The 14,033-nt window shown below is 60.8% G+C and overlaps 1 protein-coding gene across 2 annotated transcripts in view; it reads left to right on the forward strand.

The window, feature by feature from the left end:
* Positions 1-1,743: 1,743 nt before the first annotated feature.
* AGPAT3 (1-acylglycerol-3-phosphate O-acyltransferase 3) overlaps positions 1,744-14,033 on the forward strand; it is an 80,151-nt gene continuing 67,861 nt past the window's right edge. Inside the window, exon 1 of one of the 2 annotated variants that reach the window (XM_032356504.1) lies at positions 1,744-1,906. The gene's annotated coding sequence lies outside the window, so the exon portion shown is untranslated. The remainder of the gene's footprint in view (positions 1,907-14,033) is intronic. The other variant, XM_032356486.1, reaches the window with a different exon arrangement.

Genomic DNA, 14,033 nt, shown 5'->3' on the forward strand with positions numbered 1-14,033 from the left:
ATCGAAAGGTTCAACGTAACTATTAAGTGGCCTCCAAGTGTCTAAAGGAAGAGGTACATTTCATTCCTTTTTCAGAAGGATTTATAAAATGTGTGGATCCGATAGATTTACATGTTACTACCTAGAAACCATAAAGTTGCCTACCCCCACCCAGTCCATCACAGCCACGAGCACCTCACGTTTATCCGTCCAGAGGTTTTCTGGACGCACAGATGCACGGGCTGCTTCTCAGTACAGGAGGGGAACCTGGTGTCCGCCCGGCCCCGCCGTTTTACTCGCTTTACTCGCTGTCTGTTCTAATTGAACAGATCTTGGAGATTGTGTACTATCAGCCTGTGCAGACCCACCACGTTAATTTCTTAATGTTCTAAATTGAAAATATTATTAAACGAATATGCTGGAACTAGGTGTCTATACGTTGTCTTCAGAGTTTTGTTAATTATGGGCCGTAGGTCAGAACAGGCTTCTGTGCGGGTCCGCAGGCACCCGTGGGAATTTACCTGTAGGACCGACTGCCAGGAGAGGCGGCACGGGCTGCCGGGTTTCACCAGGGGCGTTTCCACCACCACTGCAAACCCCAACCTCTTTCTCAGGGATAAGGGAGTTGTGAGTGGAACAGGTGCATGGATGTGTATTTTAGTTTATTTTAGCCCAAGTGTTTTCTGAAATAATGGGAGGACGTTTAAAGTAAGAGGCAGCTGACTGTAAGAGCGTCTGCAGTTTTAAATCGTTTCCAGTGAAACCAGTCCGAGTTCAGGAGGTCTGGCTTGACCGGAGGACCTGAGCAGACAGCGGGTCCGGCCAGCACCGGGTGGGGAAAGGACCCTGGTGACGTCCCCTGGCCTGCCTGCGCTCCCTGGGGTGGTTTCCAGGCTCCAGCCACCAGCTGGTGCTCCCGGGGAATTCAGGCAACCCCGTTCAGCTCAGGCGCTCCTCAGGCAAGTGGGGAGAGGGGTCAGTGACCCGGGAGCCGGCACACCAGCGAGGCGGGTTCCAGGCGACCGCCCCCCCCCAAGTTCCGGGAAGCTTCCTTCACGGTCAAATCGATACAACGTTGCCAGCCCGGTGCCAACTATAAATAAGTCAAAGGGCGCCGCACGTGGGTCTGAAATCTATCCTCCCGCAGAGCCCAGGCTCTCAGGACCCGGGACGTCCCCGGTGCCGGTGACGCGCGATCCACCCCCTGCGGCGGCGGCAACCCCCCCCCCAGCTGTGACCCGGACTAGGGGAGGAGCTCACGCCCGGAAACGAGCCAGTGCCCGCGGGGGTGGGGGGACGCGGGGGAGATGGGGGGGCTCGAGGGTCGCTGGACCCACGGTGCTGTCTCCCCGCCCCCCACCGACCGCGTCCCCCATCCCCTCCCCGCGTCAGTCCCGCCCCCTGACCTGTCTGGCTGGTCCCGCAACCCACGTGCCCCAGCGGCTCCGGTCCCCGCCCCGGATTCACGCGCGTCCGTTCCGCGACCTCTGCCAGGGCCCCTTCTCCACCGGCGCCCCCACGTGTCCCCACCTCCCCCGGCCAGGACCCCCGTTGTCCCGGGCACCCCCCACGTGCCCCCATCCCCCACGTGTCCCCCCGAGTCCCCCCCGCGTGTCCCCCCGGACCCCCCGCGCCCCCCCGCGCGCCCCCCCGCGTGTCCCCGCGTGTCCCCCCCGCGTGTCCCCCCCTCCCCGCGCGCCGGCGGAACTGTGGGATCGCCGCGCACAGGAAGTGGCGGGGCGGCGCGGCCGAGGGCGGAGGGCGGCGGGCCGGGCGGGGCGGGATGGGGGCCGGGGGCGGCGGGCGCCGCACTCGCTGAGGCCCGACGCAGGGCCGGGCGCGCCCAGGGCCGGAGCGCAGCGGCCGGAGTGGCCGCGGAGGCGACGCCGAGGCCGCGCGCGCGACGAGCAGGTGGCGGCGGCTGCAGGTGAGCGGCGCGGCCCCCGCCGAGGTCGGGCCCCCCTCCTGCCGCCCGAGGTCGCTTCCCCCCTTCCCCGCCCCCCGCCGCCCGAGGTCGCTCCTCCGCCCGAGGTCGGCCCCCACCCGAGGCCGGCCCGGGCCCCGCTGGCCCCGCGCCGCAGTGGGCCGGCTGCGCTCCGCCCGGCGCGGGGCCTGCGGGAGGACCCGGGTGGGGGGCGCTGGGGGTGGTCCGCGGGCCCGGGTCCTCCCGCACCCCCCAGCCTCCCCGGTGCCCGGTCCGGGCCGAGGCCCAGGACACCTCCCCGTCCGCGCCGCTCAGGCCGCCGCAGCCTCCAGGGGAGGGGGCCTGGGGTGCGGGGAGGAGGGGGCGCCGCCGGGGGAGGGGGCGCCCCTGGAGGGGCCGGGGCCGGGACCGAGGGAGGGCACGACCCTCCCGCCGCGGACTCTGCTGTGGGGTCCCCTCTGCTCCCCTCAATACCCCCCACCCCGCGGACGCGACGGGCCCCCTGCCTGGCCTGGGGGCGCCGGGGACCCCGCGCTTCGCCCCTGACCGCTCAGGTCGCGGCCCAGGCTTAGTTTCACTTTTTGCCGGTCCGAGGGAGGAGGGGGCTGCCGGTGGGGCGCGTGGGGGGCGGCGGGCGCCGAGTTTTCGGATTTGACTTTGGCGTTTGGACCAAGGCCGACTGTGAATTTCCACCGCTCTTGGAGGGACGGGGTCCGTCGGTGATCGCAGCGCTCTCCGCGGCCGAGCCCCCCTCGCCCCCGCGGCCCAGCGCAGGACCCCGGAAAGGAGGGTTATTATTAGCACTCGGAGCTGCCTTGAAGGTTTTTTTTTTTTTTTTAACTTGGAGAAGTTCAGCGCAGTAGGGAAACGCTGTTATAAACGGCTTCCTGGGCTTTTTTTTTTTTTTTTTTAAGCACAATATTAACAGTCTTGTCTAAGGGAACACTTGAGCAGGTAGGTTCCTTTTTGTAGGAAATATGATCTTAACAGAAGGAGAAATGAGGACCGCTGGCCTTCGGAGAGTCTGGGATGCGAAGCAGCCGCCCCCCGAAGAAGTGACAGTCATCCCAGGCAGCCCAAGTCCACAGCTGCGGTCCCAGGCAGCCCAAGTCCACCGCTGCTGGGCTGGTGCTCCCGGCGCCCCTGTGGGGGCCACACCCAAAGGTCCCTTTCCCGCATGCTCCCGGTTGCCCCCCTGCAGGCCCAGACTCCTTTAGGGGTTACTGGTCCACGTTTCCCTGTTGCAAAGCTTCATAGGGGTTCTCAGTGAGGTTCTGAACATTCTTTAATTTGATCACTTCCTGTTGCCCCTCCCCCCACTGGAGCATCATGACAACGCGCCCCCCCTCAAGGTTTTACAATCAGATTGTTACGGCTCACTTCTGTATCCACTTCTGTCACCTGGAGGGATCTCCATGATTACATTGTTTGAAAGGGAGGCTACGTGGGGTTGACAGTCAGGATAGGAAGGACCTCTTCTTGGCCCTGGAAGGTAACCACCTTGGTGCACTGTGCATGCATAGTGGCCATGTTCGGCCAGAGTTTGCTATTCATGCCACCCGCGGCGGGGGCGGGGGGAGGGCAGCTGGGAAATCTCTACCAAGAGGTTTGTGACTTTGCAGTAAACTGAGGCATGTAGGAGAGCAGGGGAGAGACAGGGTTGTACGATGGTCAGGGAAGGCACAGGAAGGATCCTTCAGCCGGTGCCCTCGGGCCTGGGCTGGCCCCCATGGTGGGCTCAGCGCCTGCTCGAGTGGCACCCCCACCGCCCACCCAAACACAGGTCTGTGGGGCCAGCGCCCAGGAAACAGACAAAGCAGGTGTTGTGTTTTGAAAGGTAGAAAGTGTGCATCCACCAAGGTGATCTGGTGTGTCCGTTTTTACTCCTGCTTCCCATGTTAACTGAGTTCACCCTGATGCGTAGCCATGGCCTGTGTTCCCTCTGATCATGCTGCAAACTTGGGAAAGAGCGCCCTGGGAGAACAGAGGTCTGGCTGCCTGCTGTAGGTTAGGTCACAGAGCGGTGGGCCAGATTCCGGCTGAGAACCGGAGGCTCCCATCTTCTGAGACCCCACCATGTGCTAAAAGTCCGGACATTTTCATCTGGGGTCAGATCAGAGGGAGGAGGGAGATACTGAAATCCTCGTAAACAGGGAAAATAAAACACAGAAGTTGTGTTGAGAAGAGCCAGATTTATTGTTTTTGTTTTGTTTTGTTTTTCTTTCTTTTTTTTTTTTTTGTGTGTGTGGTGCTGGGGAGGGGTCTGCTTAACTTGTCTGGTTAACTTGAATTGCACACCTTCTGTTGACTTCCAGCCTGACTTTACTCGGGAGACGCGCGAGGGCATGCTTAAGGGGTAGCCCAGGAGCCCCTCACCCGGTAGCGGCGGCCCCCCGTCCCCGTCAAAGTCTGGCAAAAGCCGAAGCGTCCACCGCCAGGCCTCTCCTCTCTCTCCGGCCTTGTCAGAACTGAGAGTTTAGTGGTAGAAGTTGTGGCTGATTAATATTTATAGAGCAAAGAACCTGAGTGGCTACATCTGTCTGTTTCCTTTTAAGTGACTTGTAGAAGGTAAGAACTTCAGTTGCTCAGTCTTACTGAGAAATTGCTGCTACAGTAAGGTTGCGCTGAACTTTGTAAAGCAATTTCTCAGAAATTTCATGGGTTTTACTTTGGTTAACCCAAGAATGTCTGAGGCTTTAAGTGAGTTGTTTTGAGTTGTAAAGCAAAAATGTGTGTGACTTAACCTGTCCTTCCTAAAAACTGCTTCAGAATGATCTTAACGTTAATTGCCGGTTACTGCCAACATGTGAGGGGTTCGTCCTTGGCCAGCCTTCCTTTTAGTTATCAGGATTTGCTGTGTTTGGATTATCTTTGTGGAGCAAAGTCTGAGAGGTGGTCATCTTGGGAGGGCATCTGTGTGACCGTTGGGGAGGTGGCGGGAGGGGTTGTGGGAGGCCGGCCCCCGTTCCTCTGCAGGATGGACGCTGTGGTCTGATCGCTGTCCCTTCCCGAGCATAGCTGGAGGGGTCGCAGGTAGGGCACGTCCTGGTTGCTGGTGTGGGCAGATGGATGTGTGACAGGCGGCATTCTTCCGTAGGACTCAGCACCGAGGCTGGGCGCGTGGTGGGAGCAGCGTGCCAGTGGCCAAGAGGCCTGTCCCCAGGCGACTCGGGGAGGCCATGCATTATTAATGTGGACCTTCTCGATTCCTTTCTGAAAGTGGGTGGGGGGTGAGATCAGTAATAGCGAACCACGGTAATGAATCCTGCCGCGACCAGTAGTAAAAAGCCGCACGCTGCAAGGAAGTACCTTCAGCCGGACGTGGTGCTCCGTGGCGACTTGGGTGCCTGGGTGGCGGGCGCCTGCTGGGTCTGCTCAGCTCTGGAGCCTTTTCCTTCCTCGTGTTGTTGGCTGACCTGAAGACTTTATAATCGTACGCGGTCTTTAAAAGTGTCCCCTGCCTCCTCACTGAGGCTTTGCAGATGGTCCTGTGACAGCAGCTACAATGATGGCCACTCTGTGAGGGGTTTCACGAGCAGATCAGGTTGTTTGCTTCTGGGAAAAGCCCTATGAGGACCGCGGCCTCGCCCCGTTACACAGATGGAGACACTGAGCGGGGGAAGGGCTTGCTGAGGCCGCTCAGCTGGCTTCTGGAACCCAGAGCACTTTGATGCTCAGAAAACTCAGTGTGAAAAATGTACATATCTGAAACTAAGTGGTTGGCGTCATGTAAGTAGTCATTTAAAACCGTTCTTACTTCTGGGAGGCTGCCCTCAGTGGACCGGGGACCAGAAATCCCCATCTGAGAGGGTGGGAACAGATACATGCTAGATACGCTGTTGCACGGGGAAGGTCAGGTCATGCAAATCCGTGCGAGCTCCGCTGCCTTGTGCGCTTGGTGGCAGCGAGATGAAGGGCTGTGCTGGGTCGCGTGGGGAGTGCACCGGTGTTGGTCCGCGTCCCGTGGACTGGTTTCGACTGGAGACCACTGTCCAAGTCTGACGAGAGCTGTCGAATGAACGTGCCTTTTCCTAGAAGAGACGTAACCCCATGTTCGTGAGGTCCGTCAGCTGGTCTACCTGGCGAAGCTGTTTTTGCCAAAATGAGCCAGAAGGCCGTTCTTACGTGGGGAGTGCATTGGTTTGGGGGGTGCAGAAAGCAGGTGCCAAAAAGAGGTGCAGGAGGTTGGCTGGGAGCGAGGCTGTGGGGACTGAGGGGCACAGGGGGGCGCTGGGGCCTGGGGCCAGCATGCTGCTCTGATGCGGGGAGAGGGGACCGGATGGCGGAGGCCTGGCAAGGGAGGACCTCTCCTCCTGCCGCTCTGAGAAAGTCTCGCCGGGGTCCTCCAGCCGCGACTGACCCCACCCGGGAGCCCGGGGTCCCTCAGGCCCAGCCCCCCATGGAGGGCCCATTGCTGCGGTCCGGCAGGTTCTCCCTCGAGGGGATCCGAGAGTCCGGGCCCCATGACTGCCTCTCAGGCAGCGTTCGGTGACTTCCACAGAAGTGGACGGCCGCGGTGAGCAATCCTCCAGTGTTGACAATGCCTGGCGGGGTCGTGTTTGTTTTTGTTTTAGAAAAAGCCGTGTGGCTACTGCGGGTCTCCTCTGCCGGCCCGGCGGTGAGCTGGGACCCGGCAACGCAGCGTCCGGGGCTAGGAAAGAACCAGGGCCTTCCGGATGGTTGTGGAGGTCCGAGCACACGCACATTGGCACACGTTAGTCACTATTTTCAGGTGTGAGTCAAGGGGCTGTTATAACCCAGGTCGAAGGAAACATGTTCGAAAACACAGTGACAGGCGCAGGTCACCCTGGCCTGGGCGAGTGCGGCGTTTTCCTGGGGCTCTGACAGCTGTGTGCCCCTCACTGCTTTTCCTTATAGTGCGGGAGTTCTTGGGTAGAAACATTTCTTTTTCGGTAAATACAATTCATGAAGTTGTGAATACAGAGTCTGTCAGGCCAGGCAGCAAGGTGAGCCGGGGAAAGGCGGGTGTGAGACAGAGGGGCCGGGCCAGGAGTGACGGCCGAGGCCTCTTCTCTTGGGCGTGCTCGCTGGACCCCCAGCGCTGACCCCCTCGCCCCTGGCCATTGACCCCCAGGCAGCATGACCCCCAGCTGACATGGCCAGGGAGATGCCGGACTAGCGGAAGCAGATTTTTGCTCTGCTAGGATGAGGCAGGAATCTGGGGTTTTATATGCAGTTATTTATTTCTAACAAAGTGCACGCCGGATAAAAAATGTTGCCGCCCGAATTCAGCTCACAGGCCGCAATTCTTATGACATCTGGTCTAAGACATTGGTTTAATTTTTGACATAAAGTAACTGAGCTCATGAATCGAGGACAAAATGCACGAGAAGCAAAAGCGCCGGGTAACGGAAATCCAAGGCTTCACGTGCCGGTGAAACCCCCAAATATCGTCCATTGCAGGCGCGGCTGCTGGAAACAGGGTGGGGGTTCTCTAACGGCCCACAGATGGGGAGAAGACGGCACCCAGAATCCGTGTCCGGGAAGCACGGAGCTCCGAGCGTCTACACCGCGTGTGGGGGGCCCTCCTCAGGTCTGTGTGGAGACATTTGGCGAAAGATGTTTACAGAAAGTGCCCCGAGGTCAGATGGCACTCTTGACCCCGACCCGTGTCCGCCGACCCCCCTGCAGCTGCAGTGCAGCCACCAGGAGGCGAGGCTCTGGCACCGGAGCCCTCCCCGCGGTCCTGGCTGTTTCCCCCATGCATGCCCCACGCTGCGCAACCACCAGCCGCGGGACGGGGACCCTCCTGCTCTCGAGCCCTTGATGCTGTCGTGAGCTCTGGCAGACGGACGGACGCACCATGTCCTGTCCGGTCGTGACCTTGTTTGCATTTCCTGCTAGATGCCGCTGAGCTCCTCCCTGCGCAGACCCCCGCGTTCCCCTCTGAGGTCCTTCCCTGCAGACCTTACCTGTGCCTTACCTGGGGTCCTGCACCTCCTGTTTTCTCGTGGGCTCACGTGCCTCAGGCTTCTCCCTTAGGATGAGCAGAAAGGCGGGCTCTCCTGGGGCTCCGCCCACCGTTCCATTTGCGGGGCGGGGGGTGGGGGGCTTTCTCCTTCCCCACCCTGGGGCACTCCTGCGAGCTCCCGCACTGTCTTGTGGAAGCCTGAGGTGTGCCCTCCACCCGGAGGCCCTGCCTCCCCCGGAGCTGACTCTGTGGGTGAGAAGCGGGGAGCCCGGTGCTCTTCCGTCCCCCCAGGAGCCCCGCTTGTCCACACCGCCCTCAGCGCGGCCCTCCTTCCCTGCCCACCTGGCGGCACTGCGGCCGCCTGTCCGGGCGCCTTCCGTCTGGTTCTCCGTCCTCTGGTCGCTGCGTCTGCTCGGCCTCCCCGCGGGGCCCCGGGAGCAGCTGGCCATCCCTGCCGCTCGTGACTCTGGGTTAGGGCTTAAAGCCGGCCTCTGAGGCCTGTGGGAAGCCGCCCGGACTTCGATGGGAAGGGCACGGTCCGTGGAGAGGAGCCGGGACGACTTTCCCGCGGCAGGGGCTGGTCTTCCTGCTGGGGCTCTGGCCTGCGGCTCTGTCACTGCAGGCCACCCCTGGCCTCCCGGCTGGCTCCCCCATGGCCCTCAGCCTGCCTTAACGACTAATGTTGCTTTTCTAAGTGATGTTTTTAAGTTATATTTTTTACTGAAAATTTATTTTTTAACTCCTTCTCAGCTTTGAGGAGAAATGTATTTGGTTTTGGGTATCACTTTGGTCGCTGGGCTCCTTACCAGTCTCCAGTTCCTGTCATTTATTTGTAGACGTTTAGGATTTTCTTTCTTTTTTTTTAATTAATTAATTAATTTGACAGAGATCACCAGCAGGCAGAGAGACAGGCAGAGAGAGAGGAGGAAGCCGGCTCCCCGCTGAGCAGAGAGCCCGATGTGGGACTCGATCCCAGGACCCTGAGATCATGACCCGAGCCGAAGGCAGCGGCTTAACCCACTGAGCCCCCCAGGCGCCCCAGTTGTCTTGTTTCTAAGAATATTTTGCTGAAAATGTTTTACGAAGCCCTTTTTTCCGCATGTATTGATCACACACGGTTTTTCCATTTGTCTGTTAACTCGGTGACGTACGTGGGTCCTTCCCTGCCTCCCTGGCGATATCCCGGCGTGGCCGGGCTCTGTTATTTCTTGCTATGTTACTGCGTTGGGTCGGTTTGTGCTAATTTGTGGGGGATTGTCTGCTCCTGTGTCCGAAGTGGCTTTGGCTCATAATCGTCCTTGATCAGACCCTGTCCCCACAAGCTCTGGCGTCTGGACGATGCCCGTCTCCTGATGTGAGTCGGGTGGTGTGGCCTCTCTCCGTGCTGCGTGGTGGAGCTTCCGTGAGACGGAGATCGTGTGTGTTTTATGTCGCTTCTGGTCCCAGCAGGGCGTCTGTGTGGACCCGTGGTGACGTCCTGGTTCTGTGTCTTCACGAGCCCTGGATCCGTCAGTTTCCAATCCCGTCTGAACGTGGTTTGTTTCATTCATGTTCTCCGCTTCTTGGTGCAAAGGTCCTGGTATTTTCTCGGTTTTCAGATCTCTATGGGACGTGAAGTTCCCTTTCATTTTTAAAGCTACTTTCGCTTTTCTGTTTTCTTGCCTGCTCGTAGCCCAGGTTTCTCTCTGGTCCTGTCCTGCGGTTGGTGAGGAGCCCAGGTGTGGCGGCTCTGTTCCCCGGGTGCTGTGCCTTCCTGTCTGACGCGCTCCTTGGGGATCATCCAGTGTCTCTTTCCAGGTTACTGAGTTGTCTCGTTATTTTCACAATTCTTTATTCCTTCTCCGAGCATAGCTTCTTGATTTCTGTCCTCAGACTTCAGGCTCCCCCCGTCTCCGCTCTGCTGTGCCGTGTGCCGTGTGTTTGGGCTGCGGTCCTGTCCCTGTGCAGTCTGAGCACTTTCCAGGGTCCTGGTTCTCCTGTGACCCGGGAATGACACCCACGAGTGAAGCAGAAGGGCTTTCGCTTCTGCGCGCGGCGATTTCAGGTCACCTTTGTGTTACTGACCTTGGCTCTGGCTGCTGTGGGCAGAGGCCGCGGTGTGTGTGGTGCTGAGTGCCCGGCCGTTTCTGACACTTGGATGGTGTCGCGTCGCCGTGCCCTGGCTGACGCAGCGGCCGCCCCGGGGAGCTGGCCGTCCCGCCCGCCGGCCTCCCGTGCCCGTGTCCGGTTCTCCCCCGCCGCTCCGTGCTCCCTCCCTCCGGCCCCGCCAGCCGCCCCGCGGGGCTTTTTTCTCACTCATCCTGCTTCCTGGACATAAAGCATTGTGTCCTTCCAGAATTTGGGAGAAATTCCAGCTGTTGGTTCGTCGCGTGCTGCCCGACGAACCCCCAGCCTCCAGCCCCTTCGTCCTTGCTCGAGCTGCTTCTCTCTGTCATTTTGTGCTGCCTCCTGGGCGGTTTCTTCAGGCCCCAGCTCTGCCTTTGTCCCCGCCTCGTCTGCTGCGGCACCAGCTCCTGGAACTTGTCATTCTCTTCGGGGCATCTGGGTGATTTGGTCGGTCAGGCGCCCGACTCCTGGTTTCGGCTCAGGTCGTGATCTCGGGGTCGTGAGGTCGAGCCCCCCGTCTGGCTCTGTGCTGGGTGCGGAGTCTGCGGGGATCGTCTTTCTCCCTCCGCCCTCCCCTGCCTCCCCCCACTAATGTGACGTGTGCACACGCTCTCTCTCGCTCCAATAAGCAAATCTTTAAAAAAGAACATTCTCTGGTTCCTTCCAAATCTGCCGCTTTCTCGCTCAGTATCTGTTGCTTGCGTGGACTTCGGTGTCCTCTGTTACTGCCGAACACTCCGCACACGGCCACGAACAGCACCAACCAACAGTAGTGATGACACCGAAGTCTGCGTTTCCGGAGGGTTGAGTCCCACCGCTTCTCTGCCGTCTTGTGTGCACATTTGGATAGTTCTGGGGGGCTGCGTCTGTGGGTTCCTGCAAATCTCCCTGGAGAGGCTCGGCTGCTGCCCGGAGCCCCGGAGTGGGACTGATCTGGGGGCACTGTGTGAGGTCAATTTTTCTTTCTTTTCAAAGACTTATTTATTTATTCGAGAGAGAGGGAGAGGGAGTGCGCCTCTGGGGGAGCAGCAGGCAGAGAATCAGAACCAGAGCTGGGGGGTCAGGCAGGCTCCCTGGGGAGCCTGACAGTGGGTTCGAGCTCAGGACCCTGAGACCCTGACCTGAGCCCAAACCAGGAGCCGGACACTCAACCGACGGAGGCCCCCAGGCACCCCGGGTTTATTTTCTGGACTCAAACAGGGACTTCTAAAGGTGTCGCTGACCAAGGGGAAGGTTTGCCAACAGTGGGACGGGAGAGAACGTGGCAGACGTCGGTGCGCCTGACGACGGAGACCACCCGGGAAGACCCTGTGCTCTCCGCGGTCTAAGCCGAGACGACCCCTGCCCCCCAGCTCACCCTTGTCAAGCGCTGTGACGCGTTTCAGACGCAGCTGCAAAATGTGACAGAATTTGTCCTCGGTGACCGGCTTTGTGCCGTCCACGCGGCTGAGGTGATCTCTGCTGTCCGAGAGCCAGCAGAGTCCCCAGTGGACGGCTATGGTCCGGGGGGCGGGGGGCTGTTGGCCGGCTGAGGGCTGCCGTCTGCACGTGGGACGTGGTGCCCATGGGGACAGCTGGCGTTTTAAGACAGACGACGCCGACGTCCACGGGTGGAACGGATCGCTCGTGTGGGTTTGGGGCCTGGATTCGAGACGAGAGGAAAACCCGTTCGGCACCTAGAACGGGGTTATTTCCAGGCTCGTCTGAGGCTGTCTTCGCGCTGTGTGGAGACCCCCCCGCCGGGCTCTGGTTCTCAGCCCCGCACTTTCCACACGCGTGGGGGGCTTAGTGGGCCTGTCCCTGCCCATTCCGCACACACAGCCCTCCCTCCGTCCCCCAGGCCCTGCCGGGATCCACTTTCCTCTGTGTACCTCGCCCGCCCCCAGCCACTCACTGGGGAACCCCTGCTGCCAACCCCCTCCAGGCAGGCCGCCGGGGTCGCCGCCGCGGACTCACTCCCGTAGCCCGAGGCCGCCCCTTCTGTGCTCTGCTCCTGTGCTCGCAGTGGCTCCCGACCCCGCGTCCGAGGCAGGACGCGCACACACGTGCTTCTAACACCAGCCACTCCCTGCACACGGTCTCTGTGGCCCCGTCTTTAGCTCACCCCGGGCCGCTGACCTGGGCCGTTTGCCCTTGTCGCTGGTGAAGACGGTGAGGGCTGGCCTTGACCCCACGGGCTGTGCCGCGGGCACGCGCTGCCGAGCGCTTCGGGAAGACATGTGCCTGCGTCGCACCACACGTGTGTTGGAGAAGCAGCGCCACCCGGGGCGTCGTGCCGTAGTCGTGGCTGGGCTGCCCCTGGACCGGAGCACGTGGAAGGTGCCTCGTCAGGAAGGGAGAGCGAAAGTAGAACCTAGAAGCCAGGCCTGAGCTCCACACGGGCGCGTTCCAGCCAGGCGGGGTCACCAGCACCCCAGTGTGTCTGTCCCCCGGCGCCGGCTTCTCCCTGCTTTGCCCCCCGTGGAGTAGGGGATGAGGGTGGCTTTTGTCCGTGGCTGGGGACTGTGGTGGCTTTACCACGGAGTGTCTCGCCCGGGCCTGGCAGGTCTCTGGAGCACGGCAGAGCTGTTCTGCCAGCCCGCACCAAAACGGGGTGTCTGCATGTCACCCCAGAGCAGGGCGACGTGACCGTGCCAACTTTGGATTTTCCCTGCTGCTGAATCATTTCATGGCTCAGCACATCCCAGAGCAGCGTCTCTTCCCCCGGAAAGCCAGTGGCCAGACCGTAGTAGCCTGGCCTGCGTGCGGACGAGCTCCCTTGGGGCAGCTGCATGGCTGCTGGGAGGGGACAGGTAGGGCACCTGTGCCTCTGCGCGCGCGCGGTTCTGCTGCTGCCTCTCGGGTGTGAGCGGGAGCTCTGTGTGGGGCCGTGTGGACCCCAAGCCTCTGGACACGGCCTCTCTCGCCGTGTGCATGGTTCCCTTTTGTCACAAGTTTGCTTGTTGTGGGTGTGTGGGGGTCACACCTATGCTGTGGCCTTTTGAAGATGAACCTCGAAATATGCAGTCATGCAGCGGGCAGGACAGTTCACGGAGCCCTGGGGCTTTGATTCCCGCCCGTACCTGCACCCGGGAACGGGGGCAGCAGGCCGTGGGAGCAAGAGGCACCAGGCCTCCCTCATGTGCAGACATGGGGAGCGGGTGGCGGCCACCCACCCATGTTGGGTGTGACCTGTGGGACACTGGAAAGGCTGTTTCCGGGGCTGGTGCGGTGGTCTGTCACGTAGGTCAGCCGGTGAGTGCGGTGGTCTGTCACGTAGGTCAGCTGGTCCCTGGAGCTGTGTGTCTGAGTGGCTCAAGTGACAGCAGTGTTTGGTCACAGTTCTGGAGGCTGAAGTCCAAAACCAAGACGTTTGTGGGGTTGGTTTTCTCTGGGGGCCGGGAGGGAGGTTGTGTCCCGGCGTCTGTCCTTGTGTGGCTGGTGACCGTCTTCCCCATTTCTGTCCACGTGGTGCCCTTCCCACAAGTGTGTCTCTGTGTCCTGAGACCACGGCCCACCCTGGTGACCTCATCTTCACAAGCGACTCTGCTCTGACCCTGTCTCCGGATGTGGATCCTTCTGAGGCCCTGGGGGGCAGGCCCTCCGCGTGTGAATCCAGGGAGGACGCGATTCCACCCGTAAGCGTGAGCTATCTTTATTTGCCAGGAGCTCTTGTAAAGCCCTGATTACTGCCGGGATTTGGGTGGATTAGGAGGGACCGTTCGGCCGTGTACAGCGAGGCGCGTTCTGGGCAAGACCTGACGTGCGGGGCGCACGCTGCTGGGGCGGGCGGCGCGTGGCCCCAGCCTCTGAGCTCATGCGGGAGCGTAATCCTGGACAGCGCGTGTCCCTGCTCCCTCAGCGCCGGTGTCCGTGCTGGTGGGCGCCGAGGACCCTCTGGGGTCAGACAGGCTACGGCCGAGCCTGGTGTCCACGTGGGACCCGGCCTAGGTTCACCTCCTTGCGCCCCACCTCCCACGGAAGTCACCGAATGCCGCATCCCTGCGGACACGCTCCCTCGGCGGTGGCACCTCGCAGGGTCCAGGCCGTGGCCAGCGGCGGGACGCCCAGCCTAAACAGGAACAGTTTTAGGAAAAGAAGGAACTTGAAAAG

This window comes from Mustela erminea, chromosome 1 (genome assembly GCF_009829155.1).
Source record: "Mustela erminea isolate mMusErm1 chromosome 1, mMusErm1.Pri, whole genome shotgun sequence".
Lineage (NCBI taxonomy): Eukaryota > Metazoa > Chordata > Mammalia > Carnivora > Mustelidae > Mustela > Mustela erminea.